This window comes from Talpa occidentalis, unplaced genomic scaffold (genome assembly GCF_014898055.3).
Source record: "Talpa occidentalis isolate TD23 unplaced genomic scaffold, MPIMG_talOcc4v2.1, whole genome shotgun sequence".
NCBI classification, from domain to species: Eukaryota; Metazoa; Chordata; class Mammalia; order Eulipotyphla; family Talpidae; genus Talpa; species Talpa occidentalis.
Window position 1 is genome coordinate 106,063,577 of NW_026555331.1, and position 22,172 is coordinate 106,085,748.

At 41.9% G+C, this 22,172-nt stretch overlaps 1 protein-coding gene, 1 long non-coding RNA gene and 1 pseudogene across 4 annotated transcripts in view; 2 read left to right on the plus strand and 1 right to left on the minus strand.

The window, feature by feature from the left end:
• Positions 1-22,172, plus strand: part of CHN2 (chimerin 2) — a 251,210-nt gene that overhangs the window by 98,830 nt on the left and 130,208 nt on the right. The gene's annotated exons all lie outside the window — the stretch shown is intronic.
• Positions 10-166, plus strand: LOC119252124 (U2 spliceosomal RNA; annotated as a pseudogene).
• Positions 1,516-8,098, minus strand: LOC129145328 (uncharacterized). 2 transcript variants are annotated; one of them, XR_008550777.1, is made up of 3 exons: positions 8,019-8,098; positions 6,973-7,082; positions 1,516-2,220 (listed from the first exon to the last, which is right to left on the minus strand). It is a non-coding gene; the product is annotated as an uncharacterized LOC129145328 (long non-coding RNA). The 2 variants fall into 2 exon arrangements; XR_008550778.1 differs by lacking the exon at positions 1,516-2,220 and adding an exon at positions 4,099-4,274.

A 22,172-nucleotide genomic window follows, 5' to 3' on the forward strand; every position in this document is an offset into this window, starting at 1 on the left:
TCTAGACCTATCGCTTCTCGGCCTTTTGGCTAAGATCAAGTGTAGTATCTATTCTAGACCTGCTGAAGCAGAATCTCTATTTGCTAAAGCCCCCAGGTGGTATTTATGCATGATGAAGTTTAAGAATCACTGCTTTGGAGTTGTCATAGCACTTCATTCATTCATCAATCAACAGATTTTGGAGCCCCTTTTGTGTGCCAGGCTTTAAATTAAGCAATAGAAGGGAAAGAAGATCCCTGGACTCAAGGAGCACATTATTAGATTGGCATAGATGAGATGTATTTACAGAATTAATAGGCTTTGTGCTTGATTGTGGGCTGCCATGATGGAGAATGTGGATGACACCCCAGTATTAACTGTGGGACAAGAGTGCAGGTGGTGCATTTATAACAGACTTGGGGGGAAAGAGAATGTGTCTAGTCTTAAAACACTGACGTTTGAAGCAGCTGTGAAATTTGGAGGTGGAAATGTCCAGTGGCAGTTGAGTTGGCAAACTATGGTTCCACAGACTAAACCATCTTACTCTCTCTTCGTTTTGGCAAACAAATTTAGCCATGCTCATTGGCTCATACACTGTCTATGGCTGCTTTCATCCTGTAAGTGCAGAAGTTGATTTAGTGCAACAAGCTGTGTGGTTCACAGAGCCTGAAATATTTCCCCCCTGTCTTATACAGGAAAAGTTGGCTGACTCCTGTCCTAGACCTCAGATTTTGGGTTAAAAGCAAGTATGTGGAATTAACATAAGCTGGGGGGAAGATCTGAGTCCTGGCTGAGTATAGATGAAGAGAGAAGTATAAAGAGCAAGCAAGGTCAGAGCCCAGGAGACACTGTTCCACATGCTTTCTGTGCCTGGGGTAGTTCTCTTGGTCATTCAAAATCTTTTATTCTTTCTTCCCTCCCTTCTTTTTCTTTTCTCTTGCCTTGGCATTGACAAATTTATTAAGCCAAGAAACTTGTACTAGTTCAGTGGACCATCCTAAATGTAATTTATAATCCTAATAATTTAGCAGATTCTGTATGGTAGCTAATAACCATCACCTTTCAACGAAAGCTGCAAGTCACATAATAGTTTGAGCCTAATTATCATAAAGGAATCTCATCTTCTCATGAAATAGAAATATTTAATTTTCCCATAAATTTCTTTGGCTTGACCTCTGTGGCTGGCAGGGTATGCAGAGGGGCTACAGCCTCTACACAGTTCCTCCCACTTGATAAGGACTCCAAAGCAGTGGTGACCATAAGCCGTCATGTTCTAGGTGCTCTGCCCAGTGGTGCATCTGCCACATCCCTCAGGTACATGGAAGAGGTGAGACAGAGGGGGGCTGAAAAGGCAAGCAGGCTGCTCCTGGAGCAGAAGATGGTTTAGGGCATAAAAAGGGCATGCGATGTCTGTAAATCTAAAATCCATTTATTGCCAGATACTCATATGTAATTCTTAGAAATCATACCTAGGTCCATGCTCACAAAACATTTTAATGGAATCACTAACAAAAAGAAAGGGATTCAGGTCTCAGTTCTTAGGCCACCTTTATTAGATAAATAACAAAGATAGTGTTGAGTGCTAGGCTCCAAGGCCAGGTTGAGTGGTCTCTGGATGTGGAGGCGAAGAGGAGAAAAAATCTGGAGTGGGAGTCAGCTCAGGACTCTCTCCTTCCTCTGCAGAAATCAACTTACAGCTTATTTTCATATTAACCCAAAGGTGTTCTTTGTCTTTTTTGGTGCCAGGTGAACTTGATGGTACCTTCTCAGACATCCTCTGGCTTAACATCCTGGAGGACACAGTGACAATTTAACAGAGCTGCCAAAATGTTTGAATTTGATTTGATGTAAAGTGATTGCTTCTGAGAAACTTCTGTTGGTTGGTTGATAAACCTAAAAGCCAGTACGAGGTTAGCATGAGATTGTCATGGTAGATTAGAGGCACTGGGTCTGTCCCCATTTCCATAAAACGACTTCATTTTCAGCATTTCTGTCCAGTCCTTCTGACTGCCTGCAGCTGTCTGTTCACTATATTGCAGTGCTGAGGTTTTCTTATAGGGCCATGCCTCGTCCGGGCATTTGTTTACTCTGGAACTGAGTGGCACCAAACCTTTCATCACATCTTGCTTTTTCAGGGTGAATGAGCCTGTGTTATACTGCCTAGTTCTTTGTGCAGTGTCGCCTCCCCCACTCTCATCAGCTCCCATCTTTCCATTATTTTTGCATTTTCGTGACTCTCTACTGTGGGATAAAGTAGAGGGCTGATGAGCAGCATGACAACCATCGTATTTAGTGAGAAAATGGGCAATTCTTACATTCATTAGCTCACTGGACCCTTTTGGGAGGAAGAGCCCACAAATTTCTCTATTAAAGAAGTAGCCGAGGTTTAGAAAAGTTAAATAATTTGCCCAAAATATCATAGCCAGAAAGAAGCTGCATTAGAACCTCATCTGGTCTGTCAGACTGGAAGTGAGGCTCTTCCCCACAGACTTTGCACCTTACAGATTTATGTCCCAGAGCCACCAAAGTGCAGTTTCTGGTTTCAGCAGTTTCTGCCTCCAGGGAGGACATTCATTTGTCACTCCCCTCCCTTATGGTTCAGACACACTGCTAACCAGGGGTGACAGAATCCTACAGTTCTGAATACCAAGGGCATCCTCCCGAAGGTGACTTTTGGCTGGCATCTCCACAGATTGGTGGCTTTTACATTTTCTGCAATTATACTACAAAAAAAAAAAATCTCTATTGAAAGAGCAAAAGCCAAGTAAAGATTAAAGAAACTTCAAAATCAACAGAGCAACTTCTAGGGTAAGACAATGTTCCCCACGAACATCTACCAGTCAGTTGGACCCCAGATTCTAACTGGAATAGTAATATGAAGGACTATTCCTGGCTTGTAACTTGTTGTCATAACTGTCTTGCCACTTCTAGATGCCTCTTTTCCCCCAACGTTATGGGGGCGGGGGCGGGGGGGGGTGGTCATCTGGCCCTCTCCCACCATCCTTCTGATGTATACCTTCTTTTTGCCTCAGATCCTATTTGCAGGGATGCATCTGCTACAATATCAGAAACCACTTAGGTCCCAACTCTACTTATTCTCAAATACCAGGTTCTAAAATCACTTAAAATTAGACCCAATGCTGGGAGCAATTAAGTAAATTTCTCCCTCATGGGAAAAAGTGGCTCCTCTTAAAACTTGCTAAAGAAGGCTTTTTTTTTTTTTTTAAATACCCATTATCTCTTTTACAGAACAGTTCAGAGAAGATCTTTACAGATCATTAGCAACTCTGGTTCAAAGTTTTATTGGTGGAAAATAGTAGAAAATGTTTGCAGAGATTTCTAGGTAATTTGTGCATCTCATTTATACCAGCTTTTCTAATATTGCCCTGATATGAACAGCCCAAGACCTTAATGCAGGAGAACAGAGAGGACATTAATTTTGACCATCAAGTTAGAGACTTGCTGTGCTCTGTATTATGTGTGGAAGATCAATAAAAATTAACATACGAAATACATGCCAGGAGCCAGGTACTCATCTCATTGATAACTAATCTAGTCCCCACAGCTCTTTCGTGAGGGAGAAAGTACTCGTATGATCCCCATTTTATTTGCAGGGATGCATCTGCTATAATCAGAAACGCTCAGGTCCCAACTCTACTTGTTCTCAAATACCAGGTTCTAAATCACTTAAAATTAGACCCAATGCTGGGAGCAATTAAGTAAATTTCTCCCTCATGGGAAAAAGTGGCTTCTTTTAAAATTGCTAATTTAGGGCAATTAGGCACACAACAGTCAACCAATTTGCCCTAAGCCACACACTGATAGATAGAGGTGGGATTTGAACCCAGGCTATGGAGTTTCAGGGACTGTGCTCTCACTCCCTCCTGGCACAAGGACAAGGTTTAACACTTCTTTTACAGACCTTATTGATTAGTTAGAAAGACATTTGTCAATCTAACTTATGGAGCACTATGTTAAGCACCACAATAGAGTCACACAATAGAGTGTTCTTCAGCCCCGGATATTTTCACGGGAGACTAAAAGTCTTCTTGGAATTGCTTTTCATCAACCTCTCAGATAATTGAGGAAAATGAGATAAAATGAAGAGACGGACCCTAACCAAGCCATCTTCTGCTTTGTTATCACTGGTAGTTGAGTCAAATAGCTTTTCTCATGCTGCTTCCTAAGAGCTCTGCCTGTCTTCACCTGTAGGCCAGTGCCTTCTCGAAACTAAAAGTCTTCACTCGTTCCTTGATTACTGTTGCTTTCAAATGCTGTGTAACAGGGACAGTGTCCTGCAGAAAGATAAAATGTGACTTTTGCCCATTAAAATAGAGATTGGCGAAGGATCAGATTAAAAATTCCAAACTCCAGATTCCCGTCACAACAGAGTATCTTTTGCTAAATCTCCTCAAGCTTTGCCGACAAAATGGGCAAAATAAAACTTGCTTCCTCCTCCTCCTCACCTAGTGGGAGTATTGTAAAGATAAAAGGCAATAATTGGTGTGAAAATGCCCCGAGCTCCACAAATGAAAGCTCTTATAATCCCAACATATCATTAAACTGGCTTTATTGGGATTTCAATACGGTTCTGTGGCTCATAGAAGTAGATTTTACAGCTGGTAGAATGAAGTATCAGGACTTTATTCCAGAAAAGGTGATCACTGCAAATACAGTCAAGTTGATGTTATCCAAGTCAGCGACAGCCTAGAGTTAGAGGATGGATGTCCCCCAATTTGGAAGGCACTGTCTAGCCATGCTTGAAAATCTCCTATAATGGGGAACTCTGGCCCTCTGAAGCAGCCTTTGCAGACCGTTAGAATGTGCTTCCTAGTACAGGCACTGATTCTATTTCCCTACAGTCCTGGACCACTTAGAACATGTCCACACCCAGCCCTTCAGTTATATGAAGACATACACTCCATTTTATTGATGGGGGAGTCAGGCACAGAGCAATGAACCAACTTGCCCAAAGTCACACAATTAGTCTGGAGATGTTGTTTTTCCCGCTTCCTGCAACTGTATCTGCCATGTGAGGTTTTGAATCCTCACATTATATTCATTCTCCTCTAGATTGATCAGATATTACATAGAGTGTGGGCCCCAGAACCACACCCATCAGTCCAAATAGTCTGGTCAAATCAGACAGTCACTTTATCTTCCTGTTAACACAACTAAGATTAGCACTTTCTGGTACCTTCATCACAGCACATACTACAACTGCTGATGCTCCCAATTATTGCCTCTCAGTCTATACCATCTGTACCCTTGCCAAGCTATGTCTCCCTGACATTTGCAATGATTTTTTTTAAATCTTTGGCAAAAAGTTAAATGTATCCCTCTTAAATTTCATAGAATTTGGTACCATGCCGTTCAGATCTCTTTAGCTCTACATTTTGCCCTCAACTATATCATCAACCCCTATCAAGTGGTAAGCCAAGCTTCTGGGTCTTTCTCCCAACAAGGGTAAAGGGCATGCTTTTTGCAAGTATAGTGACATTTAATTAGATCATTGCTCGTGGACAGTTTTGTTAAAAGTGAGCTTGCTTTTCATTAACCCATTAATATAAATATTGTCTAGTATAAGGCCAAGAAATATTTTTGTCAACTAATTTGTGTTCTTTGTAATTGTCAATCATCAAGTTAAGAATCTGCATAAAAATTGGGCCTCCCCAGTGGTACAGCGGTTGAGCACTGGGCTGTAAAGCTGCCCGCAGCCTCTGCAGCACCGGTTCGATCCCCGGCCGCCGGGCGAGGATCCCACATGGCACGCAGACCTCTCCTGCCGCCCGCTGCTCCCCCCAGCAGTGTACTTCGTCCTTCTGCCTGTTCTGTTCCCCGCTCTGGCTCTGGTGAGTTCTCTCACCTCCCGCGCTTCTGACTGTTCCCAGTGCTTGTATAAATAAATTTTAAAAAAAAGGAAAAAAAATCTGCATAAATGTGTTGTGTTTTCTAACCTTGTCCAAAATGGTTTGTAAGGCCTATCTTGTCTGTTTTATTTTCTTTTTTATCCCAAACTTAGGACTTTATTCTGGAAGGAAACAACCGGCAATAGTGTGACTTGAGTTGAGACTGGGTTGGCTTGTATCTCTCCACCAGTATCTACTTCCTTATCCTTCCTTATAATATCCTTCCTTCCTTCCTTCCTTATAATCTATCCCAATTATATTTATTTTTTTAAAGATTTTTTATTTATTTATACAAGAGCTGGGGTACAGGCCAGAGGCGTGGGAGGGTGAGAGGATTGACCGGAGACAGAGCAGGGAACAGACTAGGCACACTGACTGAAATACACTGCTGAGTGGAGTAGTGGGCGAGACAGGAGAGGTCTGCCATGCCATGTGGGTATCTCCCTGGCCAGCCTGGAATTGAACCCATGCTGCAGAGGCTGCGGACAGCTTCACAGCGCTGCACTCAACCCACTGCACCACTAGTTTCAGAAACCAACTTCTAGCTCAACCACTCTACTTTGAGAATTTTCCTTTTCTCCCATTAAGATTTTGAGACATTTGCCTAAACCCTTGCTTTTGGCCGTCCTTGCATGATTATGTCTTCCTCAAAGGCCTCTGCCAGCAGCTTGCATATCTCCTTTGGTTTCCTCTGAGCTCAGAATGCCATTTGTCCAGGTGTGAGAGCTGAATTCAGTTTGATGGTCTCCTTTTAGCCATTTCATCACACCTTGGGTTCTACTTTCTTTCCCAGCCTTTGTTTTGTCCTCTGCAATCCAAACACTGTTTTCCTTGGTAGGGAAGCCAGTGCCAATTGGGAAAGGAATTATACCTACCGGACATTTATTAGCATCACACCATGGATTCCAGGCCTTCTCTGATGTTCTCCTGGTTCTGAGCCTCACCATATCCCTTTAAATGCTATTTTCAATCTTTTAATGACCCTTATTATAATACAGATGTCTCTGGGATGGGTCGCTAACCATACCTCTCAGCCTGTGCAGTTTCAGGAGTGAGGGTGAGTTTTAAGGGAAGATATCCTTACCTGCTCACGTGTGGCTGGGTTGAAACACTTGACCTTCCTGGGACATTATATCTGGTGCCACTAAATGGAGAAGCCCCCAAGCTTGCTTCCATTAGGTGGATGCTCTGCTCCTGAAATAATATTTGTGGGAACTATAGGTAGAAGAACTGCAGCACAAAGGATTAGGATTAAGAGATTCGGCCATATCCCCCATATCTGCTTCCTTAATCAATAAAATGAGAAAGTTAAATCAACTTCAACTCATCTGTAAGTTCATTCCAAGCATGATTTTCTAATACTTTATCCTAATCTAATCCCACCTTTTCCACTCTGGTTGGCTCTGTGTTCTACATGCAAGTTACATCACCTTTTAGGCCTTAGTTTCCTTAGGAATGAATAGTTCCGTGGTTTTCTAAAGGAGAAATACTCACTGTGAACTAGGAGAAGGCCAGGGATGTTGAAGCAGGACATCCTGTCCTCTCCCTGCCTGTTCAACCAAAACAACTCAATATTTACCCATTGGCCCTCTGCATAGGCTGTCATTAAGAGAAAGGAATTTGTTTTTGTTCCTTTTGCCTACTAATGGAAGGCATCTTAGTATAGTCCCTATAGTAAAATACTACAAAGGACTCTAAAACCCCCAACTTACTCCAAAATTAGATAACTAGCTCTTTGAGATCAATATTTTGTTGTTTTTATATTCTCATTACCTTTCATAGAGTCCAATGTACAGTAGCTATTTAAAACGCTTGTTGGATAAATATGTAATGATAATAATGGTTATTTTAATGAGTTCTTCCATTCCAGGTTTTAGTGGGTTACCTCAGTCAACCCTAAGTTAAACCTATTGGGTGAATATTATTTTTGTCCTCATTCTACAGATCCAGCAGTGGAAGTACGAGGACTTGAATTAATGGAGACAGTCTGATATCTATCAGAACCAAGGCTCTTAATCACCTGGCTACCTGGCTTGTTTCTGCCTATGGAACATACTAAGTAGAACAAGGGGTGAGGAGGCTGAAAAGCAGTGCTAATAGGAAAGGGAGTATCAATCTGAAGTTACTAACCGGAGAATATGAGGGGGTGATTCAATATGTAAAAGAAAGGACTTAGATATGAGGTTGAATGTCAATTCCATAGACGTGAGTGTTCCAGAACACTAGCATCAACATGCCCTGAGAATTTTCAGGAAAACAAATTCTCAGGCCCCCTTCTGAAATGGAAAAGTTGGAGGGGAGATATGGGAGTTCATGCTTTCATAGGCCCTCCAGAAGATTCTGATGCACTCTGATGTTTGAGAACCACTGCTGTGGAGCAACATGATTTTGACTTTGGTTTTGCCTCTGAAGAGTGGTAAAGCTTTGGATTTTTCTCACTGTCAGGATAAAAGTTCCAAATTGACACCAACATTGACCTCTTTGATATTTTAAAGATTAGGCTGGACAGAATGTTTGCTTGGACTGAGAGTCTCGAAGTATCAGGTTCCTCTTCCACGTTCTGTTTCGTCTATAACCTCAGGCCCATCACATAACTCTTGATTCTCGGCCTGTAAAATGCGGTTAATGATGCCACGCCCTCTTATTGGGGCAGCCAAAGAAATGTGTAATTAGTGGTTGTGAGACACCTGGAACCCAGAGCGTCATATAAATCCTGTAGGATAATACCAGTGTATAACCTAAAATACTGCCTACAACTTGACATATTTAACTTTTTTTTCTGGGAATTGCAAAGTTTAACATTAATTTAACAGCTTGGTATTTGTGCTAACTTTTTATTCATCCTTTAGTCTCCAAATTTGTGTGCATGTGGCCTGCCTCCAACCTGGGAGAGAAAGTGTGTGTGTGTTTTGTTTTGTTTTGAATCAGGACATTCTGAGAAAATAATCTCTCCAAAACCTAGTGTTTGGTTGATTGTTAGACTTGGATCCTGAAGAACTTGTGAACAGAAAGATGAGGGAGATGCTGGGCACAGCGGCAGCAGAGGAGCCTTGGTCGCACTGGGTCTTGAGGATCCGAGCTGCAACTATTTGGTCTTTTGAGCATTTTCATTTCTCTTCAACTTTCTTTTTTTAAAATTTATTTTTTTATATTGTTGTTCATTTTTGTGCAATATTTGATTTCTCCTCTCAAGTGTAGTCCCCATAAATCTCTCATCTCCACCTCACCGGGCACTGTCACCATACACCATAGTCTTAGTCTCTTGTGCTCTCCCCTCCCCTGCTTTGACCCCCTCCCTCCCTCTCCCCTGCTGTATGTCTCAGATCTAGAATTTGCCTGCTAGTTTTGTCATCCCCCTACCTCAACCCTTTGTTCAGTTTCCCTGTATTTCTTTTTTTTTTTTTAAATGATTCTTTTTTTTTTTATAGAGGCATGTTTTATTTATCTATTTGTTTGTTTGTTTGTTTGTTTATACATGCACTGGGTACAGTCAGAAGCGAGGGAGGGTGAGAGAATTCACCAGAGCCAGAGCGGGGAGCAGAGCAGGCAGAAGGACTGAAGCACACTGCTGAGGGGAGCAGCGGGCGGCAGGAGAGGTCTGCGCGCCATGTGGGACCCTCCTCCAGTGGCCGGGGAGCAACCGGGGATCGAACCCGCGCTGCAGAGGCCGCGGGCAGCTTTGCAACCCAGCGCTCAACCGCTGCGCCACCGGGGAGGCCCAGTTTCCCTGTATTTCACCTATAAATGAAACCATCCGATATTTTTTTCTTTCTGACTTTCTGACTCTCTATTCAAGTTTCTAAGTGTGACACTCCCTTTCCCACAGAGCCTGAGAAGTCTGAAGAATATTTTCTACTTGATCATTCTTTACTCAGTGTAGGGAAATACTTCCCTTTTAAGGCAAGATTCCTTGTCTCATGTATACACTCATTTTAGATTAGATTTACATGATTTACATGACTGGTTCATTTTACTCTAGTATAAAGTCTCCCCCACCCCCACCCCCTTAAGCAGATGAATGGGCCAAAAAAGACCCAGATGGAAACACAGCAAAAACATTTCTTTCTTTTTTTTTTTTTAATTACAGATGACTTATTTTTTCTTTTTCTTTTTAAAGATTTATTTATTTATTTATACAAGCACTGGGTACAGTCAGAAGCGTGCAAGGGTGAGAGAATTCACCAGAGCCAGAGCGGGGAACAGAACAGGCAGACGGACGAAATACACGCTGAGGGGAGCAGCAGGCGCGGCAGGAGAGGTCTGTCACGCCATGTAGGACCCTTGCAGGTGGCCGGGGATCAAACCGGCCCTGCAGAGGCTGCGGGCAGCTTTGCAGCCCAGCACTCAACTGCTGTGCCACCAGGGGAGGCCCAGCAAAAGCATTTTTCTTGAGAGTTTGACTAAAGTGAGTTGATATGGAGGATACAGATGTGGTAGGTGAAGGCATGCATATAAACAGAGGCTTTTATAACAGTGTGGTATGAAGAGAAACATTTAAATGCTAACTAAGCATAGTTTTTGTTTTGTATGTTATAACTTTTAATATTGGAGCACAATTACTGAGCTGGGGGGAAAAAAAGCCCTCCACCCTTTTATTGTCATTTCCTGACATTTTAAAATACACATTATTACTGAATTAAAAAAAAAAAAAGAACAGCAAAAAAGGGATCAGCCAGATCCTGAATCAATTCACTAATTTATAAACTGAGTGGTAAGTAAACAGGCTTGTTTCTCCTCTTGCCTTATGCTAGAGGTCCGCTTACAATAGTCTAAAATAACAAGTTGAGACATGCTTTCATAATTGGAAATAGGAAAGAAATCCAGCCATCTGCTAATGGAAAGAAAAGTTTTGCAATAAAGTTAACAGCTGCTGTCATTTCTGAAGAAACATCTCTAAATTTGTTGGGAGAACACTAATGTAATTATGATACTAAAATACTTCAGGATGCCATTAACTAACTATGACTGACCTGGCGGTCATGTTCTCACTTAGAAGCATGTGGAATCCTTTCAGAAGCTAGTCTGACTTTACAACTGTCTGGAATTATGCATTGCAGACTGCAGTGTTTCCTTTTCAAGTCCAAATAAGTTGAAATGAATTGCATGGCCAATTCTCTGTTAGGGGAAAGAAAGTGCATCCAGGAACCTTGTCTTCCCTTTCCTTGGAAAGCATCAACTGACCCCCAGAATGGCTTCTGATTGCCCCAAGTTTAATGGCAATTTGCTAAGCATGACAGTGAAATGAAGTAGTAGCATGTCTGGCAATTTGTGAGTGTTGACAGCAAACACAAAGGAAGAGCTGAACTCTCCCATCCTCCACTCTGGCATTAATCCTTCAGATAAGGTAAGAAAAATGATCAGCCATTGGGACAACCTGCCTCTCGTAATAGAAGGTGGTCCATCAAGAGATATGTTCTTATTTTTCTGATCACCTTTATTCTCTGGCCCTGGCTTTTCTTATCAGGTATAAGTTATTTCCAACATATCTGAAATTACTCTAAGAAGATCAATAAAACTGTGGTGAGGAAAGAGAATATCATTTCACCACCCTCACTTCTGAAGGCCCCACACTTCTTGCATTGAATGTACTTCCTGCCAGCTCGGAAATAATTAATGTATACTGGGTATTTAACTACAGAAACTTATCACGATATAAGTGCATTTAATCATTGTTTGGATAATCTTAAAGCATTTTAATATTACAGCATCAGTGGCAAATACCACAAAGAAAACACTGATTGAATTTGGCAATTTAAAGATACCTCTTTTACTTTTTGAAACAGCAACTGTTGCTTTTCAGAAAAGAAATACTAGTTTCACGAGGACAGTTTTTTTTTTTTTCACCCCCTTGAGAATAGTTTTCTATAGTTTCTCTCTGTTTGAACTCCCAGAGCTCTCGCTGTCTGTATTATTCATTTCTCACCTTGCAATGCCTTCTTGCATGTGCTGCTGGTTCTCTCTAGGCCCTTACCTGATCAGACTACAAACTTCTTAAAGGTCAGCATCATCTTTCTTTCTCAAAGTGTCCAAATCAGTAATTTTTCAGGCAGTTACAACAAGATTTTATGTATTTAATCACTTTTAATGATCCAACCCATTTCTTATTAAAAATGTGAGATCCACTTCTTTCAGTTTTAGTATCAGAAAGTCATCTTGAAACCTGGTATGTCTGTCTGTCTTGTTTCTAAAATAACTCTGGTTTCATCGCACAGCGGTCTTTCATGAAGTACTTCAAACCTAGCCCTGCGGGTAGAAGGTGGCATATGTACTACACCAAATAAGACTGATTGGAATCAGTTTGCTGGATGGAATGAGCTTTATCCTAACACATAGGGTCAGCTTAGGTAATTTCTGTGTGAACATAATTGGGAATTATTATTATTACTCAGCAGAACTTGCCACAATTGCAATATAAGAGAGTGTCCTTTCTAGATGGATAGCTATTTATTTACTACAATTAATAAAGGGCTCATGAAGTTGGCCTTGTGCTTAAAATTTAATTTTGGTCACTGCTTGACCTTCAAGAGACAAATTTATGTTCTTGGATGTTGTTTATGTGTGCGTGTTTGTGCATTTATGGAAAACAAAGGAATCAATTTAGTATATAAGGCATATCATTTAAATTCTCAGAAACCCCATAATTGCAGGTTTGTGGCATGCATAGTATATGAAGAAAAGGAAAATAGCCCACTAAACTTTGAGACCCTGTTCTGTTCTGAATACATCACAAAGGAGCAAAGAGGGAATGTTGGTGATCTTGTTGTCATTTTTATTTTTAGAAAACCTAATGAGAGCCTCTCAGATGAAAGCCTCCTTACATTGAGTCAATTTAGAAGTGGTGTATGGTATATCATGGGGATTTATTACAGATGTGAAATTATGCAGTACATATCAAGGGTAAATGTTTATTCATATTCTAAATTTAACTTGCCAATGTGTAAAGGTTGCATTTGGAAGTGAATTTGCAGTTTTGACTTGTGGGCTTAAAACTCTCCCTGCAGTGCCCTCTGGACAAAGGCAGAGCTATAGAGAAGGATATCCAAACTTCAGCCTCTCCTATGGGCAATGGATTTGAAATCAGTTTATTGAAAAATGAGTCAAACTCCCTATGAAAATAAATGCCCTTAGTCATGGTTAGGTTTTGTTTCAGGTATTTTAGCCTTTCTATGATCTAAGGTATGGTAAATTTCATTCCTCTCCCCAGCCCCCCAGCTGATACTGGGGAGACCCCCTGAGAGAAACAGAGACCGCTTCTGCCATTTTCCTTAAAATTGGCGGGGAGAAAGAGGAGAAGTTTTACAAACACAGTGTTTTCCCTTGAGTTGGCCAGGGAAGGGGAGCACAACAGGTGATAAAGAAGATGAGAAAGTTAAATCAGAAATCAGAATTATGGTGGAGGGTTGGCTGGTCTGAACAAAATATATTACAAGGATTATTTAATATATAATATATATTAAAATTACAAGACAATTTATACCCATGTAAGATAGAAAATAAAAGAGCCCCATGGAGTAGTGGTTAGGAATGTTTGCACTAGAGGGAGAATATCCAGGTGTGTCTCCAGCTCAACCTCTTACCAACAGGGCTATCTAGGGTGATTTTTGTCTCACAGACTCCATTGCCTTGCTTTTAAATTAGGGAAAATGATCATGCCTACCTCGTGGGGTTCTTGGGAGGCTGGTGTGTATAAATAATTGTAAAGTTCTTGGCCTAAGACAAGGTCAGCACTCAGGAAATATAGCTGCTAGTTGCTAATCCAAATTACAGAGAGGAAGGTTCAATCTTGGCTTGCGGTCCTGTCCCGGAAGATGTCCTTCCCTCTGCACAGGAAGTCAGAATGTGGGTGAGGATTAGGGCATGAAGAATTTGTGTTTATGAAAAGAGTGTGGGCTGCAATCAGCTGAAAAGTACTCAGTCTCCTTCCCTTTTTATTTATTTATTTATTTTTATAATAAATTTTATTTTTATATTCCCCATACAATTGCAACCTCCCCATTCTGACCCCAATCCCTCCCCTCCCGCCCCCCACCCCCCCAAAAGTGTCTCTGGTTCATAGTTTTTTGTTGATTTTGATTTTCACTTTCTTATAGTTATTCATTTTCCTGGTCCCTTATTTAAGTTTTCTAGATTCCTGCTATGAGTGCTGAGGGAGGGGCTGGCTTAACTTTCACATGGGAGGAGCCTGGGGATTGTGAGGTAGGAAGCAGAGAAACAAAGGAAGATGAGGTGCTAGGTTTCTTCCAAGACAAGACTGCTCAGAGCAGCACCCTGTGGGGAGGCCCACCCTGATCTGTGTCCACATTCCTCCACCCCACCCCAGTCCCTGCCCCCTTTTCTGAGCTGACAGCCTCAGTGGGGGCTGCTATTGAATGATGTCACAGGACCCTGCTCAGAACCTTATTCTGAGAAAAATGACCATCTACAGCCATGCCACCCTGAGCAGGCCAGATGTCCTCTGAGAAAATGACCACTGAGAGATAAAAGCAGCTAAGAACAGATCACAAAGAAACTGGACCTCCTGAGAAAAGAGCATTCAATAAAAGAATCTAAAGGTGGAATTGAGTCTTCTCAGTCAGCTGACTTTCCATTGTGTTTGTATAGCTTTTAAAATAAAATCTGAAATCAAGTAGATGAATATGATACTTTCTGACTTGGGAGTTAGGGGCAGAAGCTGCTCTAAATGCATGAAATCATGGCATGATTTCATAATGAACATGTTCCATTCCGATCACTCGCATTTTCCTGGCTGATTTCTTCTCCAACCTTAGACTTCTGGTTTTCTGATTTATACCCATCCACCCTGCCCCCCAACCCACCTACAATTGAGTGGCTACAGAGATGATGCGTTTATAGCAGTAATCTCTGGATTTTTCAACAGTAATGGATAAGAGTCAAGAATGAAATGAGTGTGTGTGAGCTAGTGAGAAAGGACTGGATGATGATTTAAAAAAAAATGCACTGTGCTATAGGGACTGGCAGTTCTTGACATTTTAAAGATTACCTGGCCTTTGACAATCAGGAAATTTGACCATCTTGCTGTAAGAAAGGATTAAAACACATCTAAAAAAAAAAAAAACCACCATATGTTAAGTAAATTTAATCTCATACTTGTGATTTCACATAAAAATGAATACAGAAAATTTTGACTGACTGATTCATGGTGATTTGGCATCACAGAGCTGCATCAGTAAGGAATTGGAAACATTCTTATAATTCTATTTGGAAAGAAACGGTTTTAGAAAGTGTCCATCAGGTTTAATGCTTGTCACGTCTCTGTCCTCTAAATGTAATGATTAGGGTCAAAAGACTAAAGTGGAGAGAGAAAATCAAATGCAGAAAGATCTTCCATGTGTATACAGAAAATCTGTGAAGGGGTATTTATATTTAGATATACGGATGGATGGATGGATGGATGGATGGATGGATGGATGGATGGATGGTTTGTGCTGTCTCTAGGGATTATTGATACCTTGGGTCATATACTATGTATGTGAGAGTTGTTGCTTTAATCAGTGAGTACCTTTAGAATATTTATGAGTGTAGGGCCTCCCCGGTGGCGCAGTGGTTGAGCGCTGGGTTGCGAAGCTGCCCGCAGCCTCTGCAGTGCTGGTTCAATCCCCAGCCACTGGGCGAGGGTCCCACATGGCACACAGACCTCTCCTGCCGCCCGCTGCTCCCCTCAGCAGTGTCCTTCGGTCCTTCTGCCTGCTCTGCTCCCCGCTCTGGCTCTGGTGAATTCTCTCACCCTCCCCGCGCTTCTGACTATACCCAGTGCTTGTATAAATAAATAAATCAATCTTTAAAAAAATAAATAAATAAATAAAGCGCCCCATTTAAAAAAAAAAAAGAATATTTATGAGTGTAATAGCTTTGAAAATATAGTGGTGGTATAAAACACATTTTAAAAATATCTAAACTCCCACAGTAGATCTCAGTGGTAGCCAACATCAGAATATGCCTTCTTTCCAGAGCCATCCATCCGGAGCATGGTACTCACAGGATTGGAACAATGGAGTCCTTCCATTATCCTCCACCACCTTGTGGCCAGTGAGGAAAGCCTATTACAATATAACAGATGAATTTTGAAAATAGAACAGATTTCAACGCAGCAAAAGATTGCATATGTAAAACCTACAAACAGCTCAGGCTGAAGGCTGAGGTGGTGGACCCAGCAAAGGCGTACCAGTTCAGTGGAAGTGGTATGTATGCACAGAGGACCACCAGGTTCTTGCCGGAGGCTGTGGATCTGCTCCCAGCAAGTGCCTGGGTTCAGATACTGGAGATAAAGCACCTCACACTGTGTTATTTAGGGGACCCAACTTTCAGTCATTTCTGCCACTCTCTTTGCTTTATACTTTTCCAATTTTTGAGTTCAGAGTCAAATTTTAGCTGTATCAGGTAATGCTCACCTATGTCAGGTAAAACTGCTCTGCAGGTCCCGGCTAGGAGGAGACTCCATTATGTAGTTGTTCTTTTCCTTTTTAACCCCATCAGCCAGCTGAGACTGGTTACATCAACACTGTGAATGGTGAAGATGACTTGCCTGGCTGGACCCTTTTCCTGAAAGCACTAGCACAGAGTTGCAGGGAGAACCTGACGATTTTCTCTACTGGAATGGTGGTCACTCAGTCAGTCATAAGCATTTACTTATCACATGTATGTATAAAGCCCAGCTTTGGAAAGTGCTGAGGAAAGCAAAGCTGGAATTGGGGGACACCAGGATAACTTTCCACAGGGCTTCACGCCTTGCTTTCATTCTTCTGAAAGTCAGAGGATATTCATGGGTGTGATCACAGGGGGCTCTGTCATGTTAATAGGCCACATGCCTCCAAGAGAAGGTGAGAGAAGGTGAGACAGCATGTTGCTCCTGGAAAATTTCTCCTGGCCCCTTGACAGATTGCAAGAAGCCTTTCCATTCAAAGTCTGCAGACTGGTCCTTCTTGTACTTGCCTGTGCCTCACAGGCAAGGGAAGGTAGCTTTTGTTAAGGCACAGATGCCATGATTATACTAGCTTTTGTGAGAAAACAATCCTTTGTCAGAAATACTCAGCATACAAATCAAGATGTCATCTCCCTTCCCAGAATACAAGAAGTAAACCAATGACCCAATCCTTCCTCCTCCTCTCCATAAGTTAGAGCCCAGCAAACTCCTGTTCATCCTTCACTGCCCAGCTCTGGTGTCCTCTCCTCTATGAAGTCTTCCCCAGCACCTCCCCACTCACCCTGCCAGGGGTGAGTGCTTTCTGGTGCCCATGACCCTTGTACACGTACCACCCATAGACAACGTTCAATTATAGTCACTTGAGAGCTTTGTGAAAGGAAGACCTTTGTCTCACTCATCTCTGGGTGTCACCCAGCACCTAAGTAGGGATCAGGAACAGAGTAACTGGTAAATGTTTGTGACATGGACAAACTGGGAAATTGATAAATGATCTTTTATGAAGACACAGGTGTGTAAATAGACTTTTCCTCCCTGTGACAATGCCACGGAAAATAGATAAACAGAGTTTACAAGTACAAACAGCCTCCAACAGGAGGATAATAATAAGGAAAGATTTGTTTTATTATTTGGCTTCAGATTCTGGTAGTGGAAGCAGGAACTTTCACATACTGCGATTAGGAAGACAAATGTACCACTGTGCAAACAGCAAGAGGATATGGCTCTCTCTCCCCAGCATGCCGCACAGCCGACCTGAGGGCTGTGAAGACAAGCCACACTAAGATAACAGCAGGGGACGGGGAGAGGGGGCTGTTTTCTTGCTGTTATGTAATGTAAATACTTCTTTTAGGAATCATAAGACCACTTGACGGCTGCCTGTTCTTAACCCTTTCGTTGTAGAACTGCTGGTGCTGTCACCCACCCTGCTGCTTGGTGACAGCAAGGTCTTCTTGCATTCAGCTTTTCAGACACCTGGCCTGAGCATGAGGCATGCATGCCGATCGGAGTTCAGCAAGTGTGCTGCAGCTCGTGTGGGGCTGGTTTGATTGAGGAGACTTTGGTCTTGTGTCTCCTTCCTGTACATCACAGTGGTGCTTCCTGTGCTGTTTTTATTGCTTTGCGGTAGAGTTGGTGAGATGTCTGAAGTGTTGCTAGTGCATCTGTTAGTGATCTTTAGAAATATATTTCTGTAAGAAGCTATTTTTAAAGTAAGTGATGAAAAACCACAAAGCATCGAAACCCAGAAGAAAAGCAAAAGCTAAGGCAGGTTCTCAGGAGACCTCAAGTAGCAGAGGTGACTGCAGCCCACAACTTGGTTCAATAGCCCTCAGCTATTTCCACGGACCTACAGTGTTAGGTAAAATTTGGATTGGTGTAGGTGAAGACAGAATAAATGTCAACTTAGGGAGGTCCAAATAAACATGTTTAACACTGTGAAACAAATGTAATTAATTCTTGTGACAAAGTAGGACAGATCAGTCTTTTCCAGTTGGTGTTTATAGCAGTATTTTTAATGCGGTACAAGTGAGTTGGCTGACTTTGGGTAAGGTGCAGTGGGCCTTAGACTATGCATGTATAAGATGGGATACCACTCCTAAACTGCTGTTTGGAGATCCGTGGGCTAATATATAAAGTTCTATAATGTGGCAGGACTCAGTCACTCACTCAGAGAGGCAGCATTTTAAAATAGCAGCCTGGGTTTTAAAGTTAGATAGACTGAGATTTGAGTACTCAGCTCAACTACTCAATCCTATGTGACAGGGCAACCTCACTCTTCCTCAGCTTACTTATCTGTACAATGGAATGAATTATACCTGTATTGCAAACTTGCTATGAATAGTAAATAAGACTGCTCACGAGACACCTGAGAACATATTTAATGAAAGTCATTAATAGAAGTTAAAATACCTCTATACATATTAGTGATCTATGCCCCAAATTAGCTTTCTGAAAGGAGGATATCATATTTTATTTTCTATAAAAATCTCTCAGATATTTGGTTTTCTCTCTCAATAACTTTATTTTGGACACCCCACTACTTCCTGAGAAATGACACAGTAGGCCTGAAGTTACCTTAACCAAACAATGGCTTTGCCCTATTTTAGAGGTCATAGAATGGAATCATTTTTGAAAGGGAAGCTAAGAAATTTAGCTCAGAATAGTTGCCATTACAAGTGTCAAATGTAGTTATAAATAGTCCTTTTTAAGTTTCTTTTCTTTTTAATTCAAACTTTTTTAAAAGATTTATTTATTTATTTGTTTGTTTGTTTGTTTATTTATTTATTTATTTGTTTATATAAGTACTGGTACAGTCAGAAGTGCGGGAGGGTGAGAGAATTTACCAGAGCGAGATCGGGGAGCAGAGCAGGCAGACTGATGAAATACACTGCTGAGGGGAGCAGCAGGCACAGCAGAAGAGGGCTGCGCGCCATGTGGGACCCTCGCCAAGGGCCGGGGATTGAACCGGCGCTGCAGAGGCTACGGGCAGCTTTGCATCCCAGCGCTCAACCGCTGCACCACCATGGAGGCCCTTATTCAAACTATTTTAAAGAGTATCTAGTCAAAACCCAGTCTCCCTGCCTATCCTGACCTTCACACTCAGCTGTCCTCCGCAAACAATTTCTCCTCCTTCAGTTTCAGGAGGTTCCTTACAGGGCAGATTTGTGGCTGCAAACACTAGGCTGGCTACACCACAATTTTAAATTTAACATCTTAGAGAGCTTTACATATCAGCCACCTCCTTCCTTTTAATACCTTCGTAGTTCTCCACAAGCAGATTGCTTAAAGATCACCATTAAAGGCAATATGGCCGGTGGTTATGTTGAGAAAACCACCTTCAGGATGAATGAAAAACCTAATATCTCTCAAGTCACATGAATATGTGGCTGGAACTGGTTAAAGTGTCCAGTTGCTGCATCATAATGTGGGTATTTAAATATTTTACTCTGAAAAGGCTAAGAAAGAAGACAGTGATGTCTCTGAGGAAAAAAAATGTCCTAGACAATTCAAAAAGTGCCAGAGATATACATGGAGAATTTAAATTAAAGTTCTCCCATGAAATGTGACCTGACAAAAGCAATATCTCTAAATTTGCATATTTTATACATCATTTAAAATATGTATGTATAGTTGAATTGATGAATTAAATATTATGAGTATATAACTGATATTTTCATCGATCTTTTTAAAAGTTTATATATTCAAAAACTTTTGGAGGATCATTTGATGGGAAGTGGTGGCTGCCCTTCTGCTGGGGATTGCTTTAGGCTCCCTAATATTTAGCACTCCTATCTGAAACAACCAGAAATCAAGCCAAGGAAAGCAGGCATAGGCTAAAATGTCACCTGCACTGCTGAGGGCTTATCACTAAGGAGGGTTGTCGGCTGGGTGGACTTGCTAACTGTTGATCTCCAGAGTTAAACGGGCTTACCTGGCCCCAGGTATTCTAGAGCTCGACAACAGGAAGGCAGTCTTCCTCCACCCAGGGTTGGCATAAAGCCTCCAGATAATGTACCTCTCTTTCCCCAGGGACACAATACAGGTTCAGAGACAGACCAGGGGCTCATTGAGTCCCCTTCACAGGCCAGGAGTGAAGAAGCCTTCCTCACTGATGGTGGGGAATCAATTTGGTATACATTGTATACTCCTTTAGATGAATTCTTACCACAATAGGAGACAAGTAGGTTTCTCCATGGCATGTGAAGCGCTCACTGACCCCTGGGGGCAGGAAGGGTGGCTTCACTAGAGCTGCCGGTGTCCGGATGTGGCCGTTCACCTCAGGCCACAGGGTGCAGCTCTGGTCAGCACCCCGGACCTGGGTGGTTGTGGCTGCCCTGAGACTCTGGTGATTGAAGGTGTCCCAGAGGGCAGCCAACCCAGCCCCACCTTTACAGGCAGAAAACCGAGGCCCATCTCAGTAGAGGGGGGGGATGCAGCTGAGAGCCACAAAACCGAGCATGGAACTGGAGTGAGAATCTCCCAAGCTTGCTGCACACAGTCACCTGCCTTGCTAGAGATACCCGTCGTGAGAATTCTTCAAATTTTTCCTTTCTCTGGACTCATCATCCTCACTTTCAGGGTGGGAGGATAGCCAGTGGCTTCTGAAAGAACCACCGTAGCTGGTTCTGTTTCAGCCTGTAAGACCAACAACAACCTGGCAAACATGGACCAGTGCGTGGCTGCCGACATGTCCATTCTTGATATCAATTACTACAATTATATTAGCTGTGCCGATTGTTAATAACTGTACCAGGATAAGGAAGAGCTGTGCTAAACCAGAGGCCCATTTGTTGCCAGACAAAGGTATCCAGCTAATGCGCCAGCCTGGGCATGGGTTGAATATTTCTACTGGCAGTGAAAATTGGGGAAGAGTCACATATAGTGCCTGATACATAGAGGGCCCTTGAGGAAGAACAGGGATAAGTGGATTGATGGGGAGAGAGGAAAATAAAGAGGAAGAAAGTGAGGTTGGGGAGAAGGGAGAAGGGCACTTCAGTTAGTGAGAGGTCACTTTTGGTACAAAAAAATAACAGAAAACTGAACACTGTCATACATTTTCCTACTTTTCTAGTGCTGTTTTCTGCAATGTTCAAGCCTTGCTGTACTATTGAAGTCAACCAAAAATAAGAAAGCTGAAATATTCCCTTCAGCTTCTGCAATGCTGGCTCCTCTATGTGACGAGCGCCATAGGGAGAAAACTACTTTGGCTCTGAGGCAAAACAGATTTGGATTTGAATTTTACTTTTCCACTAAGTGTATGACTGTGGGCAAGTGTCTTAATCTTTGTGAGTTTTAGTTTCCTCATTGGAGAAGAAGGAAATACTTACCTTGTAGGATCTCTAATATATACTTCCTTAGCACCCTAACTTTTTCTATCATAACATTTTTCATAGTTTATTGTAATTATTTGTTTAATGTTTGCTTGCTTTCATTGTTGTACTGAAGGCACCTTGAAAGAAGACAGTAGATTTGCCTTGCTCTGACTATATCTTTATCATGTGGTACAGTGTTTGCTGCATAAGCATTTGCTTGATGGATGGATGATTGGAAGTCTGGATGGATGCAGAGACAGAAAGGGATCTGTGGATCGGTGGATATATAAGTGGAGAGATTATTCAGGGAAATTTTAAAGATTGGAGATAATGTATATAAGGGGGCTACCCCAGAATCTAGAATGTTCTATGCACTTAAAAATTTATTTCCACTTTTGGTAGAAGATTCTCTTCCTCTTTTATCCCTACACTAGTACTCTTCTGACTACGAATACAATCTGACTGAAAAAAGTTTTCTTTATTTGCCTGTAATAACATTATCTGGACCATAATTTATAAGGTGCTTTCATGAAA